The 21,238-nt window shown below is 36.5% G+C and overlaps 1 protein-coding gene across 7 annotated transcripts in view; it reads left to right on the top strand.

The window, feature by feature from the left end:
- LOC129764841 (uncharacterized) overlaps positions 1-21,238 on the top strand; it is a 433,851-nt gene that overhangs the window by 357,136 nt on the left and 55,477 nt on the right. The window lies entirely within an intron of this gene.

The raw sequence follows: 21,238 nt of genomic DNA, 5'->3' as shown, positions 1-21,238 counted from the left end.
TTCATCTCGATTTGCCAACTCTTGTTGCAAATCGGCAACTTGTTGGTGAAGATGGCTCATTTTAATTATTTTTAATTTTTCCTTAGCACTAGAACACAATCAATAATTTTTTTTCTCGCTTTGTATAATTTGAATATGTATTTTGACACTTGTTAACAACGCTTAATCACTTTTTCATTAATTTTTTTTATTTTTAATATTTTCACAGTTGATTTTGTGTTAGTTTTCTAAAAAAATAGGAAAAGCTTACCTGATTTCCGATGTTCGCTCGGATCCAAGAGCTCCAGTACACTTATATTGCTGTTTCAATGTCCGTTTTGGAAATACACTTCACTTCGGGGTTCACTAAAGTTATCTTTCGGTTCGCGGATTTTTCTCGGTAACGAATTCAAGTCCACGATATTCACTCGCGGGCGCTCGATTGCGATTCGAAAACACGAGATTAATCCGCACGACTGCGCCAATCAAGACCTTCGATGGCCTTTCGGGGTTTTTAAAAAAACTACTCGACTACGTTCCTCGACGTTTACTACTATAATGCTCTTTATTCAAATTGTTGAAGCCTTTTTATAACTTCCCTAATCTTGTTTACTAAACTAAGCATACAACGGTCTCGCTGCGCATTCCATCGATAGTTGGGTAGCTGGCGGAATATGACACCTTGTTGACGGAATATCTGATTGTGCGTTATTCGTTGATAGTTGAACGGCTGGCTGGCTGGCTGGCCGCGTTGCTGACGGGATGTTTATTCGTGGGAGGTTTGATGCTGCTGATGAAGCGAGATACACGCTTGGGGCGGTTGGCGTTTGTTTCCAAGTTGGGTTTGCAGTTTCGTCGTTAACTTATATATATATATATATATATATATATATATATATATATATATATATATATATATATATATATGTATATATATATATATATATATATAAGTTATCCGAGTTTCGGATTTGAGCGAATTTTTAAAAATCTAAACAACGTTAAATTTTCTTTGAATTCACAATTAAAACTGATTTTATTCCTGTCTGAACTCTCCTTAAATACCTATCAATTTGTCTATGAAAGCATTCCGTGAAATAATCGTGGCCTTGGTTTCCTATGATGCTGGATGCGCCGTTATCTTCCTTCGATGCGCTGGTGGCGTTTTGTTTATAAACAACTTCTCCTTTTGATGATGAATAAGGGCTGGATGATGATGCGCTGTTATCTTCTTTCGATGTGGTGGCATTTTGTTTATAAACATCTTCTCCTATTGGTGATGAATAAGGGCTGGATGATGATGCGCTGTTATCTTCTTTCGATGCGCTGGTGGCAGTTTATTTATAAACATATTCTCTTTTTGGTGATAAATAAGGGCTGGATGATGATGTTGGATGGCGTGGTTTTGCTGATTCGTAAGTAAGGGTAAATGATGCAAATGTTGATGTTTGGTTGATCAGCGGTTTCGGATATTCGTGGATAATGATGGATGACGTGATTCGTCAACATTACTTGGTGCGTTGGTTGAATGATGGAAATGTGAATGTGCTTGTTGAGTTATCCTTTGGGAAAGGGGATGTTGATAACTTCTCCCCCCTATGGAAAGATTCGTCCCGAATCTTCATGTGTTCCAGATGAATTAATTCTGAGGGTGGTTTTGATTTGTCTAACTTTACTTCAATTCTTGTTTCTTGTTTTTTTCCTGTGGATATGAGAATCCAGATTCCTAGACTGCATAATAGTATTGACAGCATGAGAAATCCGCTGATAGTGACATTTTTATTGGTACTTTGGCTAATTTTTATCTCATTAATGTGTTTTTGATTTTTGATATTTAGTTTATGTAATTCAAAAATATCAGGTTGATTTTCTAGTGTTGTTTCATTAATTATTATTCCAATTGTCGGAATAAGTTTCATTTCATCATAGCCAATTGTTTTCTTTGTGTCGTATATTTCGTTATTGACAGTGATTATGCAATCATTAAATGTAATTAGAATTGTGCCTGTTAATATTCTATTTGTTGAATCGCAACTGGAGTTTATAGTTATGGGATCTATAGCATTTATCACTAGCAAAGTGTTTGTGTTGATTTGTTTTATTTTTGAAGATGCTATAGATTCAGTGTACGGACATGTAGCGTTTCGTCCCCAAAGAGTGTTATGGATACATCCATCACCTGTGATGTTAATGAGTGTATGTAGTTGACAAATCCGGTATTCTTCTACAATGCGGCAATGTTCCTTGGTGACAAATGTTGATGTTGTACTTGTGATGGCAATATTGTAATTTGATGATATGGTTCGGTTTTTATACGGTATGCTTTCATAATTTACATAGACATAATTTTCTTGTAAAAAAATGGGTATTTTGACAATAAAGAATATATTTGTGTGGTTGTGAAAGACTTCTACTTCCAATAATTCATATATCTCATCTATTGTTTTTATCGTCATATTCTGTGTTTCTAGTTTCTCTAGGGCAAAACTTGTTTCATTTGGGCTTAGAATGGCTTTTGATAATATTCCTACTCTAGCAAATTGGATAGATTCAAATATGTCTCTTAATTTCCTATCCATAAATTCTATATTGAACAGTGTATCATACATGAGTTGTCTGATATAGGTTTTGTTATCCTGCTCTCCTATCTTTGATAGTTTTTGAAGTATTTTTGCTTGTTGGTTATTAATTGTTTTGATAATCAAATTGGTTCTGCTTTCAAAGTCTTTGTTAATTTCTATTTGCCTCTTATTATTTTTTATGAGTTCGTTCATTTTTTCTTCTGTTTTGTCAAATGTTCGTTGTATGTCCTTCATGTCGTTGTCGTCTAAGTTTCCTGTTAGAGATTTTATTACTGTTCCTAATGGGTTCAGAATTCCTCGTTTATTTCGGTGGATTGGTTTCAGCTTATAAAAGGATTCTGTGAGGCTTCTCATCCTTGCGTCAAGTAAGTCTCGGAATTCTGTCAATGAGTCATTTTGTTTGAGAATTTTCAAAGTATGATTGAAATGTTTTATATTGCTTTGAAATTTCTCAATGTCAATTTGGTGAATGTGTAGATGGTGTGATCTGACTATGTTTGTCTCTCTTTCTTTAAATGCGATGATACCCTTGTGCCTTGATAAGTCCGTGATTGTCATCATTGCCGTTGTCGACTGTAAGAATCTATAAATAAAAGATGTTATTAGTGTTTTAGTTATATTTTAGTGTCAAATATAAGTGCTTTTTGTTTCTGAAAAGACCTGGAAATATAAACGAATTGATATTAATAAATGAAATTAATGATTGGCCTTCTCGATGGAATTGATTATGGGGATACCTAAAAAAATAAAAATGATATTAATAAGTGATTAAGGTTTATCTTATCATGATAAGTTATTATTTGAATATTTTATTGATTATTGGTTATAGTCTTCTACGACGTTTTATTTTTGTCTTGTGCAATTTTCTGTTTTTAATATCCTCAAATGTTTTCGTTCTGTCCCTGGAAACAGTGTTTATTTTAAATGGATCTTTTGTTTTACTTTTGATACCTTGTCTAGCGACATATACTGTGTCGTTAGGGGAGAGGTTCGGCTCAATTTCTCGATTTTTGTTATGAAACTCATGATCTCTATTTTGTTTTTCCTTGAGGCGAGTAATCGCCTCGTCATAAATTTTATTTCTATTGCCAATGATGTCGTCAATGTTTAATGGTCTTTCATCTCCTTCTTTGATACCGAAAAATATTTCAACAGGTTTCAAATTTGTGCTGGAGTGAATTGTTTTATTGTAGTGAGCCAGAGAAATTTTAAATAATTCTTTTTTGCTAATATTATCGTATTTGTCTTGGATACACCTGTATATTTCGCTTAATGTAGAGTGGAATCTTTCGACTGTTCCATTCATTTCGCTTTTGTTAGATGCTGTAAAATACATATTGGTGCCAACATCTAAGAGCATACCTCTTATTTCCGCAGATTTTAGTGAAGGTTCATTGTCACATACAATTAGTTTTGGACATCCATATGTCGTTATTAGTTTTATGATACTTCCTTTGATATCTGGTATTGATCTTGATTTTATTGGGAACAACATACCAAATTTCGATAATTTATCGACAGCTGATATGAAAATGTTCGGTTGAGAAATTAAAATATCTACATGAAGAATGTCCATAGGTTTTTTGGGTATGGGCGTTTGTGCGTAAATTATTTTATATGGATGCCTTTCGTATTTTGATTTTTGGCATGTTTGACAAACTAGGATAAATCGGCGAATTGTTTGTTTCATGTTAGGGAAATAATAATTTCTTCTTATTTCAGCCAAATTTTCTTCGATTCCTCTATGCGCTCTACCGTGGATTGTTTCAATTACTTCATTTTGTTCTTCAGGGAGTTTTAAGTCAATTAATAACTTTTGAGATATGAAAATTTTCAATTTTTTATTTCTGCTAAAGTAGTTTCTGTAAACTATCTGGATGATGTTCATTAAACTTTCGGGACAATAAATACAGTTGTTCTTTGTGTAATCTAGTTTCGCTTTGAAAATTCGTATTAGTGCTGGTACGCCAAAATTAAATTTGCTTATAGTATGTCGAAAAACTTTTGGGAAAACTTGTTCAAAGTTTTCTTCCTCATTTTGATCAATTTTTAGAATAAGTTGATTGGAAAAAGAATTCACAGGCCTTTCTGTGCATGGAATGTATTCAGAATCATCTGTATCGGCTGAGTGTTGTGTTGCCATGTCAGATGATACTTCTTCGTTTTGAACTTCATTGTGTACATTCATTTCCTGTGGAATTCTTGTTAAGCCGTCAGCAACTACGTTTTGCCAACCAGCTTTGTATTGAATATCATATGAATAATCCATCAAGGCAATCATCCATTTTGCAATTTTTGTCGATGGATCTTTCAGATTCATAGCACCAGTTAATGGCTTATGATCTGTGAAGAGGGTAAACTTTTGACCAAAAAGATATGGTCTAAAATATTTCGTTGCCCAGCAGATGGCAAGTAACTCTTTTTCTATAGTTGAATATTTTTCTTCATGTTTGTTAAGAGTTCTTGAAGCGAAAGCAATAGGCCTGTCTTTCCCAATTGGGCCTTGTGATAGTACTGCGCCTATTGCATACTTCGATGCATCAGTAGTTAAATTGAATGGTTTACTGAAATCAGGATATTGAAGGATACAGGAGCTTGTCAATATTTGTTTACATTTTTCAAATGCTTCCAAAAATTGTTCATTGTGTATAATTTTTTCATCCTTTCTTAAGCATTGAGTAAGGGGTTTTGTCAATCAGCTAAAGTCTTTGATGAATCTTCGATAATACCCTAAAGTTCCTAAAAATGATTTAATATCTTTTTCCGTTTTAGGGATTGGCCAATTTTTGATAGCATCTAATTTGTCAGGGTTCGGTTTGACACCATCTTCGCTGATAATATGTCCAAGAAATGCAACCTCTTTCTGTAAAAAATCACTTTTGTCCAGTTGCACTTTCAAATTTGCTTTTTCGAGAGCACTTAGTACTTGAGCAAGATTATTATAATGTTCCTGAAGGCCTGTACTAAAGACGATAATATCGTCCATGTATACAAGACAAATTACGCCCACTAAACCTCTTAAAACGGTATTCATGAGGCGTTGAAAAGTTGCCGGGGCATTTTTAAGCCCGAATGGCATTCTAACATATTCGTAATGACCACCATCGGTAGAAAAGGCTGTTTTTGCTATATCTTTTTTGTTCATGCCTATTTGATGGAATCCCGAAGCAAGGTCTAGCGTAGTAAAATACGTACTTCGACCTAATTTGTCCAATATGTCTGAGATATTTGGGATTGGAAATTTGTCATCCACTGTTTTTGCATTTAATTTTCTATAATCGACAACTATTCTCCATTTTTGTTTCCCTGAGGAATCTCTTTTCTTTGGTACAACCCATATTGGGGAGTTCCAAGGTGAATTCGAATGTCTAATGATACCTTCATTAAGCATTTTTTGAATTTGGATACTAACTTCCTCTTTGTGGCAATGAGGATAGCGGTAGCTCTTTTGATAAACTGGGAGATCGTCTTTTGTATGTATTGAGTGTTTTATTTCAGTGGTATTTGAGAGTGTTTCGCCTTCGATATAGAATGCTGTCTGGTATTCTTCTATTATTTTTAGTAATTTGGCTTTTTCCTCTGAATTTAAATGTTTTAGTCTAAGCTGATCAACAAGTGTTCTGTATCTATTGCTGATAGTTGAAGCATCCAAGCAGTTCAATTCGTCTTTGGTTTCGTATTGTTCAAAATTATTCAGTTCTATTTCAATTGGAAAGTCCAAACTCACAATTTGTTCTGAAACGGAAGTATTTTCAACCACTAAAAATGCTTTATGATTTTCAGCATGATATAGTCCAGGAAGGATTGTTATATTTGGTAATATTTCAATATAATTTTCAATATAAAAATCTCCTTGTTTTCCTGAAACAGGCATCTCAATATGGTGTATTGATTCTCCTGGAGTCTTTTTAGATAGTATAGTAGGGTATTTCTTGTACATTTTAATATTTTTCCCAAGTATTGAAATTGTGTTTGATATTGTATCTATTTTCGCATTGAGCTTTTGTAATGTCTCGTATCCAATGAGACCGTGGAAGAAATCATGAAAGTCAAATATGTGAAATGTGAATTTCTCTTTTGTCAAATCTGGGAATGGGTTGAACATGACATAGCTATCAATAGCGTGTCTGCCAAAAATGTTCGAAATATAAGTGGGTACGGATAGTTTGGTGGCTTTCTTGACAAGTCGGGGACTTAAGTAGTTTTTGTTAGCACCCGTGTCAATGAGTAACTTTAGATCGAATCCTTGTTTGGTTGGTAATCTTACATAGGGTATGAAGTTTGCTAAGTTGGGTTGTTTAGTTCCGTAACCATCTGAAAATTTAGATCGTCCTCTTGCTTAGGGTCTTCAATAGTGTTTGGCGGTGTTTCTGTTGATGGTTGATTATTTTCTTCATCTAAGTTTGAGTTTTGTTCATAATATTCTTTTTGTTGAGGATAATATTGATTATAATAATATGGGTCATAAATTTGCTGCTCCATAGGGTCTTCTGTATAATGAAGCTCTTCAACATGTATTCTAGGTGGGCCAATAGGTTGGAAAAAATTTCGCCTTGTTGGTTGTGGATTTGGAGAAGGATATGTTGGTCTAAAGTTATTTGAGTTTGGTCGATTTATGTAATTTGCTTGTTTTGATCGTATAGAACGGTCAACGTCCATCGGAACTGGTTTAGGTTGATGTGTTGGGTAAGGTTTTGGTGCGAATACATTTCTATTTGGGACCGGAAGTCTAGGTGTAGCGAATTGGTATGGTGTAAGGGTGTTGTTGTTTTGTGGTGAATTGTTATAGGGCTTAGGAGGATATGTTTGAGGATAGAAATTTTGTCTTTGAATGTTCAATCCAGTTCTACTTAAAAAATTTCGTTCCTCAATAGCGTCATCAAATGCTTGTTTTAGTGTTTTAGGTTGTCGAGCCCGTACATTACCCCCAATGGGTTCGTTCAGTCCTGCCAAGAAAACCTGTAGTGCGTTTTCTTGGTGCGTATTTATTCTATCGCCTTTTACATTTTCTTCAATGGTATTGATGTTGGTATGATTGATTAGGAGGGACAGTAGGTTTTGTACTTTCCCGTAAAAATTCTCAATGGATCCTTTTTGTTGTAATTGGAAGAGTTCCCTTGTGAGTGTAACTGGGTCTCTTTTGTCATTGTAGTATGCTATTAAATTACTCTTGATATCATTCCAATTTGCAGGAGTGCCATAAATTTCTAAGATTCTATCGGCTTCACCTGTAATTTTTGCGCGTATCGCCTGTATCCAAACGGCGTAAAACGGTGTGTTTTCCACAACTTTGATAAAAGGCATAAGATTTTCCACTGACTTAATGAAAGAATGCAGCTTAACTGCGTCTCCTTCAAAACAGGGTAGTTCGCGAATGGCTTGCGGTGTCTGCATGCCACGCATTATTTTTTCTGCTCTTGCGAACATTTGTTCGGTTTCAACGACTTCGTCTTCATTCATTTTGGTTCAGGAATGTCTAAAAATTCAAAATTTACACTTAAATGTTTGTAACTCACAACTATTTATTTAACACGATTATTCTTAAAATCTAACTGTAATGTTGTGTAGTGGATTTCAATTCCTTTTCGCGGAATTTAGTAATATTTAATTCCTTTTCATGGAACTAATTTAATTGTAATGTTGTGTAGTGGGTTTCAATTCCTTTTCGCGGAATTTAATAATATTTAATTCCTTTTCATGGAACTAATTTAATTGTAATGTTGTGTAGTGGGTTTCAATTCCTTTTCGCGGAATTTAATAATATTCAATTCCTTTTCATGGAACTAACTTTTTTTTTTAAAAAGGTATGGTAAAAATTAAATTTAATATTACTTACATTAGTATTAATAGTGATCCCATTTTCGTTGGGCTCTTATGTGATGTGGTTTTTTCCTTTTAACACTGATTACATTACTAAGCACAATTATCACTATTCACTTAAACACGACTGCGCCAGTTATCCGAGTTTCGGATTTGAGCGAATTTTTAAAAATCTAAACAACGTTAAATTTTCTTTGAATTCACAATTAAAACTGATTTTATTCCTGTCTGAACTCTCCTTAAATACCTATCAATTTGTCTATGAAAGCATTCCGTGAAATAATCGTGGCCTTGGTTTCCTATGATGCTGGATGCGCCGTTATCTTCCTTCGATGCGCTGGTGGCGTTTTGTTTATAAACAACTTCTCCTTTTGATGATGAATAAGGGCTGGATGATGATGCGCTGTTATCTTCTTTCGATGTGGTGGCATTTTGTTTATAAACATCTTCTCCTATTGGTGATGAATAAGGGCTGGATGATGATGCGCTGTTATCTTCTTTCGATGCGCTGTTATCTTCTTTCGATGCGCTGGTGGCAGTTTATTTATAAACATATTCTCTTTTTGGTGATAAATAAGGGCTGGATGATGATGTTGGATGGCGTGGTTTTGCTGATTCGTAAGTAAGGGTAAATGATGCAAATGTTGATGTTTGGTTGATCAGCGGTTTCGGATATTCGTGGATAATGATGGATGACGTGATTCGTCAACATTACTTGGTGCGTTGGTTGAATGATGGAAATGTGAATGTGCTTGTTGAGTTATCCTTTGGGAAAGGGGATGTTGATAACTTATATATATATATATATATATATATATATATATATATATATATATATATATATATATATATATATATATATATATATATATATATATATATATATATATATATATAAGTTATGTAGCTTCCGTACGGGAAAGCATAAAAAATAAATTTATTCACGATTTCACTTATCGCTATAACATCATACTTAGAACTAACTTATATTTTAGCATCGAACCCATTATAAAGACTACAGACTGCTGAGTCTGCGTTCATCCCGGTGGCTTGGTATTTATGCAAGGTGATACCTTGTTTTCCTTTCTGGCGAATTCTCGCGCGCATCATCGTTAATCTGGCGCGCGTGCAATGGGCCAGGCTCGGTTGCATGTTCTTACTATGGGCTCAAATGAATGTGTGGGAGGGACTTTTCATAACGTCTCCCCCCTAAGAGTCAAGCGTCCTCGGTTGATTTTCTGGATCCCTTGGTAAGGACAAATCTGGGTGCCGGAAGGAAGGATTTCGTTAGGCAGGTTGGCTCGTCCTTCAGGATATCGGTTACTGTTCCTTTCTGATTGTTTTCCGGGGAGCTGATGTCGAACTTCTTGTTGGTAATCTGTGAGGTGACGATGTCCTCTTTTTTATCCTATTGGGGTTGACTTCTAGTTTGGGATTTGTATCTGCGAATGCATAAGATGATTACTATTGACAGGATGGTAGAGGCTATCGCTAGTCCTCCGAGCGTTTGAGAGCTGATCATGTGAAGCTTAAGTCTCTGAATTTCCTCCAAATTTTCGATATTCATCTGGTGTATTTCTTCGATGTCTGGTTTTTGTTTAATGGTTTCTATCTCTTTTCCAAATATGGGTGTGAGATATTCAGATTTATTTATAGTTTTAGAGTTGCTTCTGAAGGTTACATTCTGCACTGTAACTGTGCAGTTCCTGTTTCAATAATAGTTGGAGCGGAAATGATTTGTGATTCTCCACATGAGTCTAAAATGTAGACTGCTTTATTTGTGTCGATGAGAATTGTTCCGACACTGATTTCCTTGATTATTGGACGTTCTGGTTGTTTATGCATCGGACACTTGGCTTTTTGATTTGTCAGGATATTGGAGATGCAACCGTCGTTCACTGGCAAGTTATTGTCGCAAATGAAACACCTCTCACTCTGCTCGTATAATGACTGCTGATACTTGGCCACATAGCGGATGTTCGTGTCGATTCTGGTTCCATTCACGTTGACAGGTTCTAACTGCATCAATGAGTACTCGTTCGGTTCAATGATGGGGAGTTTGACTATAATGATTATGTGATTATTTTGTAGCGATACAACTGATCTTACGAATTTATAAATTTCATCTTCAAATTTAATAACAATATGTTGGCTTTCTAAAAATTTCAAAATATAATCTTTTTCAGCCATACTGAGAATGTTTTTGTTCAAGCTATTAGATTTTGAAAAGGCAATCTGTTCTTCGAGGTCTTCTAAGGTTTTTATCAGGATATCAGTATTCAAAATAAGATTTATGAGTTCCAAGTCTTTTCTAATTATCGTGTCTTGAGATTGTACATGTTCCTTAATTGATCTTATGGTTTTTGAGTTACACTTTGAGTGATCCGTTACATTAAGGTTATTTGCTAATTTTTCGATATAGTTTATATTTTGTCCTATTTCATCTAGGTTAATTTTATGTATTATACGGTCGTATCCTAATTTTATCTTAACCGAGTCTAATTTTAAGGTCAAAAGTCCGTTATTTGTCGATACGTCGTGGTAAAATGTCGCTGAAGTAAGTGGAATGATCCTGAAACAGACCGAAAAGAAAAAGAAAAAAATCATTTTTTGATCCTATTTTTATGAATTTTTACTCCGTAAGTATCTTTAAATGTCAATTCGTTATCGTCCACGACTTTTGAAACCTTGAATGGGTCTTTGTCCTTTGTTATTCTCCGATTAACTTTTACGTATACATTTTCTCCTGGTTCTAAAGTTTTTGGCAAGGTTTTTACCTTGTTTTCATTTTCTATCTGCTTTCTGCGTTTTTCCATTAGGACCTTAATGGCAGACTGAATTTTACTGTAATTTTGAAAAATTTCTTCCGCGCTTGTTTCATTATGGTGGTTAAAGACTACTTGCTTTGGCTTAAAGCCGGTCGCTGAGTGAATTGTGTTATTATAAATATCCACAAGAATGTTAATTTTGTCGAAGAATTCCATGTCTTTGTATTTCGAATTTAAAGTTCTATATAGTTCAATGAGTGTAGAGTGGAATCGTTCCACTATTCCGTTTGAGTTACTTGAACTCGCAAAATGAATTTCAATATCCAAATCCTGCATGAATCCAATGAAGGCGAGCGATGTCAAGCTTGGTTCTTGATCGCAAGTTATCGATTTTGGTTTGCCGAAAATTCTGATGTGCTCTGTGATTGCCCTTTTAAGGTCTACGATAGTCCTTGTTTCAAGAGCGATCACGTTTGCAAATTTGGAAAAAGCGTCTACTATAGTTAGCATTTTTCTTCCACTCATAAAAAATATATCCATATGAATCCTTTCAAATGTATTTTCTGCGGGGTTAGTTTTTTGAACCAATTTCGGAGGTTTTCTGTCGTACTTACATTTTTTGCAAGTAGGACAGTTATTTATATAAACTTTCAATTTTTTATCAATTTCGGGGAAGAAAAATTCTAACAGGATTTGAGCTTTATTCTCTTTGATCCCTCTATGGGCATAGTCGTGAGTTTTGCGCACGATTTCGTCCTGTTCCTCTGGTAGCCTTATGTCCTGGAGTAATACCTGTGAAATAAGGAGCTTGAAGATTTTGTTATGAGAAAAATGTTTGCGATATGTTTCCTGAATTAATTGTGTTAGCATTAAAGGGCAATAGATGCAATTTATACCGTTTGGATTAAGTTTTTCTTTAAAAATAGTTACTATGTCTTGTTCTGTGTAGTTTGGTTTTGAGATTATAAATCTGTGGTATTTTGTGAAGATTTGTTCGTGAGCTTCTATGTCTGTAGGAGAAATTTTAAATATGATCTGGTTTTTGAATGAATTTGTTGGTCTTTCTGTTGTCCAAATATAATGATCGTTGCTGGTGTCTGCTGAATGTACTGTCATGCCGTCGGTGTCGGGTTCGTCTTGATTTTCCTGTATGTCATTGGAGTTTATTTCTGCTGGTTTTATTCTAGACAGGGCGTCGGCTACGACGTTTTCTCTGCCAGGTTTATAAATTATTTCAAAGTCAAATTCAGTTAAAACAGTTCTAATTCGGTGTTTGATTTGATGTGTAAAGGTTAATTTCTGGTCATCTTTTCTTTCTTGTTGATTCAACTATTTGTCCCTGTGATAATACAGCTCCCACTGCAAAGTCACTAGCATCTGTGGTAAGGATGAATTCTTTTGTAAAATCGTCGTCCTCCGAGTTTAAGATTGACTCTTCGAGCTGTTGGGAGGTGTCGTGTTCATCCCCACAATTTTTGCCGTCGTCCCTTTTTTGTCTTTGCCCAGTTTCGTGGTTGTTAACCTCCGTCCGAGATTTTGCTGTTCTCATGGAAACATCGTCGTCTGGTAGCGGCTCTCTATTCTTAAATCTACCGGACCCATTTGACTTTGCAATTGGATAGGATGGTTTCGTATTCGAAGATCCACCGTTGTTGAAAGTGTTTGGTTTTTGATTGAACGGGTTGAGGTTCAAGTTGGAATTTTTGTTGGTGCTATCGGATGGTTTAAAGTTGTTTGCTTTGGTCGTCTTTTGATCTATTGTTTGTTTGTTGAGTCTTTGTCTATATGCTGCATTAGAATATTGCATAGTTATGGAGTAAGCGTCCTCAAGGGATTGCGGTCTATAACTCCTAACGTGCATTGATAGCTCGTCATTTAGCCCGTCGATGAATCTTGTTAAAGCCGTAAGACTTATTAAACTATTTATAGCTTTAGTGGATGATTTGTAGTCGTCCATCAAAGCTGCTGTCGCCTTAATTGACGTATCAATTTTCTTAACTTGGTTGTAAAACTCAGTTAGAGTCTTCTTTCCCTGGTTAACATAGAAAAGGGATTGAATATGAGATGTAAGATCTCTTCTGTCCCCATAAGAATTTAGGATTATTTCTATGATTTGTTCCCACTGATTTGGGTTGCCAGCCGCTATTAATATTTCTTTGGCATCGCCAATAATTTTATTTTTAACAGCTCTCACTAATTGGCTGTAAATGGGTTCATTTTTGTATGACTGGAAGAGTGCGAGTGTATTCTCCGCATCTTCTAACCAAGCATGTGTTTCTTTTTTGTTACCCGCAAAAGTGGCCAGATTTTTAATCGGGTCTGGTGTTCGGAACTGTAACATTTGAAACAGTGCATAGCATGCACTGCTATGATATTCGCTCACACTGCACTGCACCTCGCGGTTTGTGGCTGTTAGTTTCGCTCGCTTTTAAAATTGCTGAACGTTGTATTTTGTGCCGCTTGCCTCCGTGCTTTACTTTTGCTTACGGGGCAGCTGATTTTTGTTGCGAGAGTTATGTTACTTTTTTCACTTTAACACTCACTTAGGAAGAAATAAAAAAAAAATACTTACAAGAGGATGATGGTGATCATCTCCTGGAGTTTCTAAGTTGATGATTAGGTTCGATGGTAGTTCCTCGCTTCTGGGCTACGCTAATCGGTGATATTCCCTCACCGGTGGTTTCCCGGTAGTCCAGATGTTTCCAATAAACGTTGCTCGGTCGTGCACTTTACTGCACTTTACTTCCACTTCACTATGACTGCGCCAGTTATGTAGCTTCCGTACGGGAAAGCATAAAAAATAAATTTATTCACGATTTCACTTATCGCTATAACATCATACTTAGAACTAACTTATATTTTAGCATCGAACCCATTATAAAGACTACAGACTGCTGAGTCTGCGTTCATCCCGGTGGCTTGGTATTTATGCAAGTGATACCTTGTTTTCCTTTCTGGCGAATTCTCGCGCGCATCATCGTTAATCTGGCGCGCGTGCAATGGGCCAGGCTCGGTTGCATGTTCTTACTATGGGCTCAAATGAATGTGTGGGAGGGACTTTTCATAACGTATATATATATATATATATATATATATATATATATATATATATATATATATATATATATATATATATATATATAACTTACGTTTTTAAATTAAAGGAGAGCGTTTTTAAAAAAAGAACTACACTTGTTCACTGTAAGATTAAGACTAACTTTATTATCGCTTCCAGTTTACATGACTTATGATTTATGCCTACTCAATGAGCCGAAGGGAATTTGATACCTACATTCTCGAGTTGCGTACCGTTGCCTGTTATGCTGATTCGTGTTGTGGTGTCTACGTTGAATATGTTATTTCAGTGAAGATGGGACGTTTGGCCAAAAGTGATGATGCCGCTGTTTAGGTTGTTCGAGCTGGTGCATGGCTGGTGTTGCCGTTTGGAATTGACGGTAACTGCTCCCTCATGAAGTTCGAACCGTCCCGGTTCGATTTTAGCGGATGTTGGTTTCTCTGAATTTTCCTTCTTCTCTGGTAATGTTCTGCGGGGTTCTGGGAATGGATGCTGGCCAATTTTAAATACGTTACTAGTGCGTTTGTTGATTTTCGTTATGGCTATTACTATTCCAGAAATTATAATTATCGAAAATATTCCGATATTTGTTGAGATATGGATTGCAAATGATTCTTCTATTGAATCCATTCGTTCACGGTTGCGGATGTTTAATTCTTGTAGTTTTTCTATAGTTATATTCTCCTCGAGAGCGCCTTTTTCTATTTGTAGACCATCTAGCGATATTGCCAGTGGTGTTTGTTTGTTGTGTCTTTCTCGATTGTCAAACTTTGTGCCATTGATGATTACTGCACAGTTTGAGAAGTATATTAGAAAACTACCTGATAGTGTTCTGTTTGTCAGTTTGCAATCCGTTTGTATGAATACTTTTTGAACGTCCTTCAGCACGATATGGAAATCAGTTAGCCGCTTGACGCCTGAATTGGCATCGTGATCCACGAAGCTGCACTTTCCGGAAAATCCTCGTAGGATTTTGGAATAACATGCGTCGTTGGAAACGTCTATCAGATTGTTCTGATCGCATATGGTATTTTGTCCCACAGGTTGGCATCGCCCGTTGAGAAGATAAGTTGATTGGCTTCCTACTATTGCTGTCCTTGATGGTAGTTTTAGAGATGTTCCGTTGATTGGTAATGGTTCCAGCAGCAACTCGTTAAATATTTCCGTTTTAACAAATGGCACTGAGATAACAAAATATAATTTGCTGTTCTTAAAGACTATTTTTATACTTATAAATTCATAAGCCTGTTCTGAATTAAGCAATGTAATGTTCTGTTTTTCTAACTGATGCACTATGACTTTTAATTCCTCCGGTTCTAGGAAGTTCCTCGAAATCACATTTACGCGAGCTAATTGAATGGTTTCGAATACGGTGTCTAGGTGGTTTCGTATTTGGTCTAGGTGAAATGAAACTCTGATTACTTTGCTGAGGGCCGTGAAATTTTGGTTTACATTGTTGGGATCTAATATAGCTTGTCTATTTGAAATAATTTGTTTTACCAACTTACTTTGTTGGTCATTAATGGATTGGATTATTTTATTTATTCTATTTTGTAGTTTTTCATTGATTGTTGCTTGTAAATTGTTTTCATTAATTAACTGTCGATTTCCTGCCTTGAGATGTTCAATCTCCGTGTTAATTCTGTCTAAATCTTCTTGGTCTAGGTTTCCTGTAATTAATTTTATTGTAGACCCTAAAAAATTGAAGGCTCCTCTTCTGTGTCTCTCCTTAGGGGAAAGGATTCTGTATAAGTTTGTAATTTCATGCATTTTACTACGCAACATTCTTGTGATTTCTCTGATGTTAGGAAAGGTTTCTAATCCGGTGATTATGGTGTTGAGTTGGTTAAGTATAGGTTGGTATAGGTCGAGGTCTACTTCGTGATAAACGTGAATATGTCCGTTTTTGATGAATGTTGATTCCATTCGTATGGTCAATAGTCCGGGGTTTGTTGAAATGTCTTGAATTTGAATGATTTGTCCAAAATAAAGTTGCATTTGCAGAACAAGAAGGATCAACAGACAAAGTGCCATCTGAAAGAAAAAATATTATTAGTTATTATTTATTCTTTTTATATTATTTTTGTGTAATCTACGATTCGAGTCGTCAATAAAGCTTTTCAATCTGTCTTCGACAACTTGAACCGTTGAATATCGTTTTCTCGTTTTATTCCGAATTCCCTGCACTTTATGTAACACTTGCTGATCTGGGACCAATTTTGGTTCGTCTTCCAGATGCCGGTTGTGTTGTTTATGTGTGTTCCTTTGTGTTTTGGTCAGTGTTAATACGACTTCGTCATATAATTTATCTCTTTTTGCCAATATTTCTTCGGCGTCCAGAGGTCTTTCATCTTGGTCCTTGATACCTAAAAAGATTTCTCGGGGTTTCATGTTAGTTGCAGAATGTATGGTTTCATTATATAAAGTGCAAGAAATTCTGTATAATTCTTTGTTGGATAGTGATTCATACTTATGCCTATTACAACGATAAATCTCGGCGAGTGTACTGTGGAATCTTTCCACTATTCCGTTGGTCTCGCTATGATTTGTCGGTGTAAAATATATTTGTATGCCTAGGTCATCGAGGAGTCCTCGAACCTCAATAGATCTCATGGATGGCTCGTTATCGCATACAATAAGTTGAGGTTTCCCATGAGTGCTAAAGAACTTCAGAAGGGCTCTTCTTATATCTTGTATTGTTCTGGACTTGATACTTACTAAAACTCCGAACCTAGAGAATTTATCTACAATGGATAAGAACATATCCGGTTGAGATATGAATATGTCCACATGGATAATCTCTAGTGGCCGTTTTGGGATGGGGGTCTGTCCTAGTTTGATTTTGTAAGGTGCTCTATCATATTTGGCTTTATTGCATTGATCGCATAATCTTATGTACGTTCTGATTTTTCTTTTCATGCTAGGGAAATAGTATGTTCGAGAGATTTGCTGAAGATTTTCCTGAATACCTCTGTGGGCGAAATCGTGTTGTCCTCGTATGATTTCGTTCTGGCGTTCTTCGGTAGTGACGTCTTCTAAGGTGATTTGGGATATTCTCATTCTAAAAGTTTTATTTCGGCTAAAATAGTTTTTGTAGACTATTTGAAGAGAAGGTAGGACGGTCTCTGGACAATTGATGCAATTTAATTTTTTTGGATTTGTGTAATCACGTAGTATTCTTAGAAGGGTCGGAACTCCGAAATGTAATTTTGTTATCGTTTTTCTGAACACGCGTGGAAAAATCTCTTCGACTTCTTCACTGTCTGTCTGTCCAATTTTTAAAACTATTTGATTTGAAAATGCATTCAGTGGTTTTAGTGTCATAGGTATGAATTCCGAGTCATCCGTGTCTGCCGAATGAACGGTTGCGTCGTCGGTATCGTTTTCGTCTTCGTTATTATCTGTGTCTTCGTTGAGATTGATCTCTAGGGGAATCCGAGATAGGGAGTCGGCAACAGTGTTTTGTTTGCCTGGTCGGTATTTAATGTCATAGTCGTATTCTTCAAGATCTAATCTCCAGCGGATCAATTTACTGTTGGGGGTTTTCAAATTTAAACCGTAAGTCAAGGGCTGGTGGTCAGTGTATAGTGTGAATTTGCGGCCAAATAAATATGGTCGAAAGTATTTACAGCCCCACCAAATGGCTAGTAATTCCTTTTCGATCGTTGAGAGATTTTCTTCGGATTTGGTTAGAGTTCTCGAGGCGAACGCTACTGGTTTGTCTCGACCTATTATGCCTTGGGATAATACGGCTCCAATCGCGTGGTTAGAGGCGTCTGTGGTTAAGATGAAGTCTCGTGTAAAGTCGGGGTATTGCAGTATGTCGCTACTTGTTAATATATTTTTACATTTGTGAAAAGCTTCAATAAATTCCTCTGAATGATGGACTTCCTCACCTTTCCTCAAACAGTTTGTTAGGGGCTTTGCGATTTTCGCAAAGTCTCTAATGAACTTCCTATAATATCCTAACACGCCGAGGAACCCACGGAGTTGTTTCTCATTCTTAGGTAAAGGCCACTCTTTTATTGTTTGTATTTTATTGGGATTAGGCTTAACGCCCTCTGGAGTCACAATATGACCCAGGAAAGCAACTTCTTTTTTCAAGAATTCGCTTTTGTCCAACTGAAGTTTCATGTTAAATCTTTTAAGTCTATCGAAAATTTTACAAAGGCTTTCAATGTGTTCTTGAAGACTGGTGGAGAAAATTATAATGTCATCCATATACACAAGGCATATGGTGCCAATATAATCTCTAAGGACATTATCCATCACGCGTTGAAACGTGGATGGAGCATTCCGAAGACCAAATGGCATCCTAAGGAATTCATAGTGCCCATGCTCCACGCTGAAGGCGGTTTTTGGTATGTCCCGATCTTGAATTTCAATTTGGTGAAACCCACTAGCTAAGTCCAATGTAGAGAAATAGTGACAACGTCCCAGTTTGTCCAATATTTCATTTATATTGGGTATAGGGTACTTGTCTTCGATAGTCTTTTGGTTCAATTTTCTATAGTCTATCACTAGACGCCATTTTCGCTTCCCTGATGCGTCCTCTTTCTTGGGGACAATCCACACCGGGGAAGACCAAGGGCTGCTCGAGTGACGAATAATACCCTGATCGAGCATTTTGCTTATTTGCTGTTGCACTTCAGCTTTATGGCAATAAGGGTATCTATAGGATTTCGAGTGTACCGGTATTTCATCTTTGGTGTTAATTTCGTGTTTAATAGCACTTGTGAAGGTCAAGTTTAGTCCTTCTTGATGAAATATATCGCTGTATTTCTTTATTATTTTGAACAGATTTTGGCGTTCTTCTGAGTTTAGGTGGTCTGAGCGGATTTGTTTCAGCAGTTCTTGAGGGTTATTATTCATTGAATCAGGAGGTGAGACTTCGTCAAAATTGTTTAATTCGGAAAAAATAGGTCTGTTTGAATTAACTTTCACCGGACAATGGCTAGTATTTCTAATCATGACAGTAGCTTTATTATCGGTTGATCGATAGAGTCCTGGAAGGATATTCACGTCGTTTGTTAAGGAGTAAAGTTCTGGAATATAGAAGTCACCGTTCTGTATGTCTATTGGAAGTTTTATAGGAACCTCTTCATTTGCATTCAAGTTGATGTCGTAGGAATTAGGATATTTCCTACTCATCTGGATGGTATAGTCTGGAAATTTAAGTGTGTTAGAAGAAGTGATTATGTCGGCTTCAAGTTCAGTCAATGTTTGATAGCCAATAAGTCCGTCAAAGTAGGGATGAAATTTGAACAAAAAGAATGTGATGGGAGGTTTTCCATCGAAGGGAGAAAATTCAACGGATTCGCTAATGGAATGGGTGCCGTTGATATTTCTGACGAAAGAATGATTTAGTTTGGAAATTTTTAGATTTGCAATTTTCGCAGGATTGATGTAATTTTTGTTAGCGCCACTGTCTATCAAAAATTTCATCTCTCCTATTTTCGTGTTTAATTTTACATATGGGATAAAATTTGTTATCTCCCGTTTGAACTGTCTGAATCCGGTTGAAAATTTAAATCATCTACATTTCCTTCTGTGTTCTCAGATGTCTCATTGGTTTCGATGTTTCCTCCGAAAATGTTTGGATCATTTTCTGAATAGATGTTGTTATGGGGGTCATAGTCTGGGTAATTTCCCTCAACCTTCGCTAAGGCATAATTGTCATTTTCAGCATGTCCATAATCGGGCAAATATGTTTCTTCACAATGTTTGAAATGATAGTTGGGACTTGGGTGAAAAGGATTTAAATTCTGGCGTGGTTTAAAATGGTTATTATTGTTTCTATTCATGTAATTTACGTTCCTACTTCGGATCGAGTGGTCCACCTCCATAGGGACTGGTTTGGGAAAATTATTTTGATGGTTTTGTCCAAACTGATTGCGGGGAAAATTAGGATTTGGTTGCTGGGTGAAATTATTTCTGAAAATTGGGGGTCTCTGAATTGGGTTTGGAGAGAAATTAGGTTGCCAATTGATTGGTTTGGGGTTCGGTGGAAAACGGGGTACGTTCACAGGACCATTGTATGGTGCTGAAAATTTAAAAGGATTCACTGGCCGGGTAGGTATGTTTGGAGGAATAGGAGCTCTTGGATGATTAAATGGTTTCGGTGGTAGCATTGGTTTATATGATTTTACATAATTATAGTTTTGCTCCTCCATACAAAGTCGGAGAGCGTCTTTCATTGTAGTGGGGCATTGGGCTCTAATGATTGGTCCTAGCGGCTCTCTTAAGCCAGCGAGGAAAACTTTTAGCCCTATGTCCTGGAAAAATTCTTTCTTTGCTTGTTTCACGGCTGCATTTTGTTCTGTTATGCTCAGATTATTTGTGAGCAGTGAAACGATGTGCGATACCTTGGAGTAAAATTCTTCCACGTTTCCGATTTGGTTCAATTTGAAGAGGTCTCTGGTGAGGGAGACCTCGTCACGCCTGTCGCTGTAATGTGTGATTAGGGTTTGTTTTATCTCGGCCCACGTTAGGTTGGTGCCGTATAGTTCGAGTACGTTGTCAGCGTCCCCAATTACTTTTGTGCGGATCGCTTGAATCCACACTCTATAGACGTTAGTATTCTGTGCCTCATTCAGCAGAGGGATTATATTATCAATCCCCTTTAAAAATGAGTTTAATTTTAACGGGTTTCCGTCGAAACACGGAAGATCCCGAATAATTTGGGGCGTCTGTAACGATTTTAGTATCGATTCCGTTCTTTGCTCCGGCACTTGAATCACCTGCACGGGGTTCGCTTGCCTGTTGGCAGCCAGTTGGGCGGCAAGTGATTGAGCATTTCGCTCACCTTGCGCTGCTTGGATTTGTAATTGAGCGATCTGCTCATCCTTCTCGGCCAGACGGCTGGCCAGTTGTTCCAAACTCGCTTGGAGAAGTTCGAGCTGGTTCTCTGCCATGTCTCGGCCTCGATTGAAATTCCTAAATCGCTTAATTTTGGAAATTAAAATTTCCTTGTTTAAAAAAGTATTTTACTTGGTACCGGTTATAAAAATTCA

Source organism: Toxorhynchites rutilus, chromosome 2 (genome assembly GCF_029784135.1).
Source record: "Toxorhynchites rutilus septentrionalis strain SRP chromosome 2, ASM2978413v1, whole genome shotgun sequence".
Classification (NCBI taxonomy): domain Eukaryota; kingdom Metazoa; phylum Arthropoda; class Insecta; order Diptera; family Culicidae; genus Toxorhynchites; species Toxorhynchites rutilus.
This window is presented reverse-complemented; position numbering and strand designations above follow the sequence as displayed.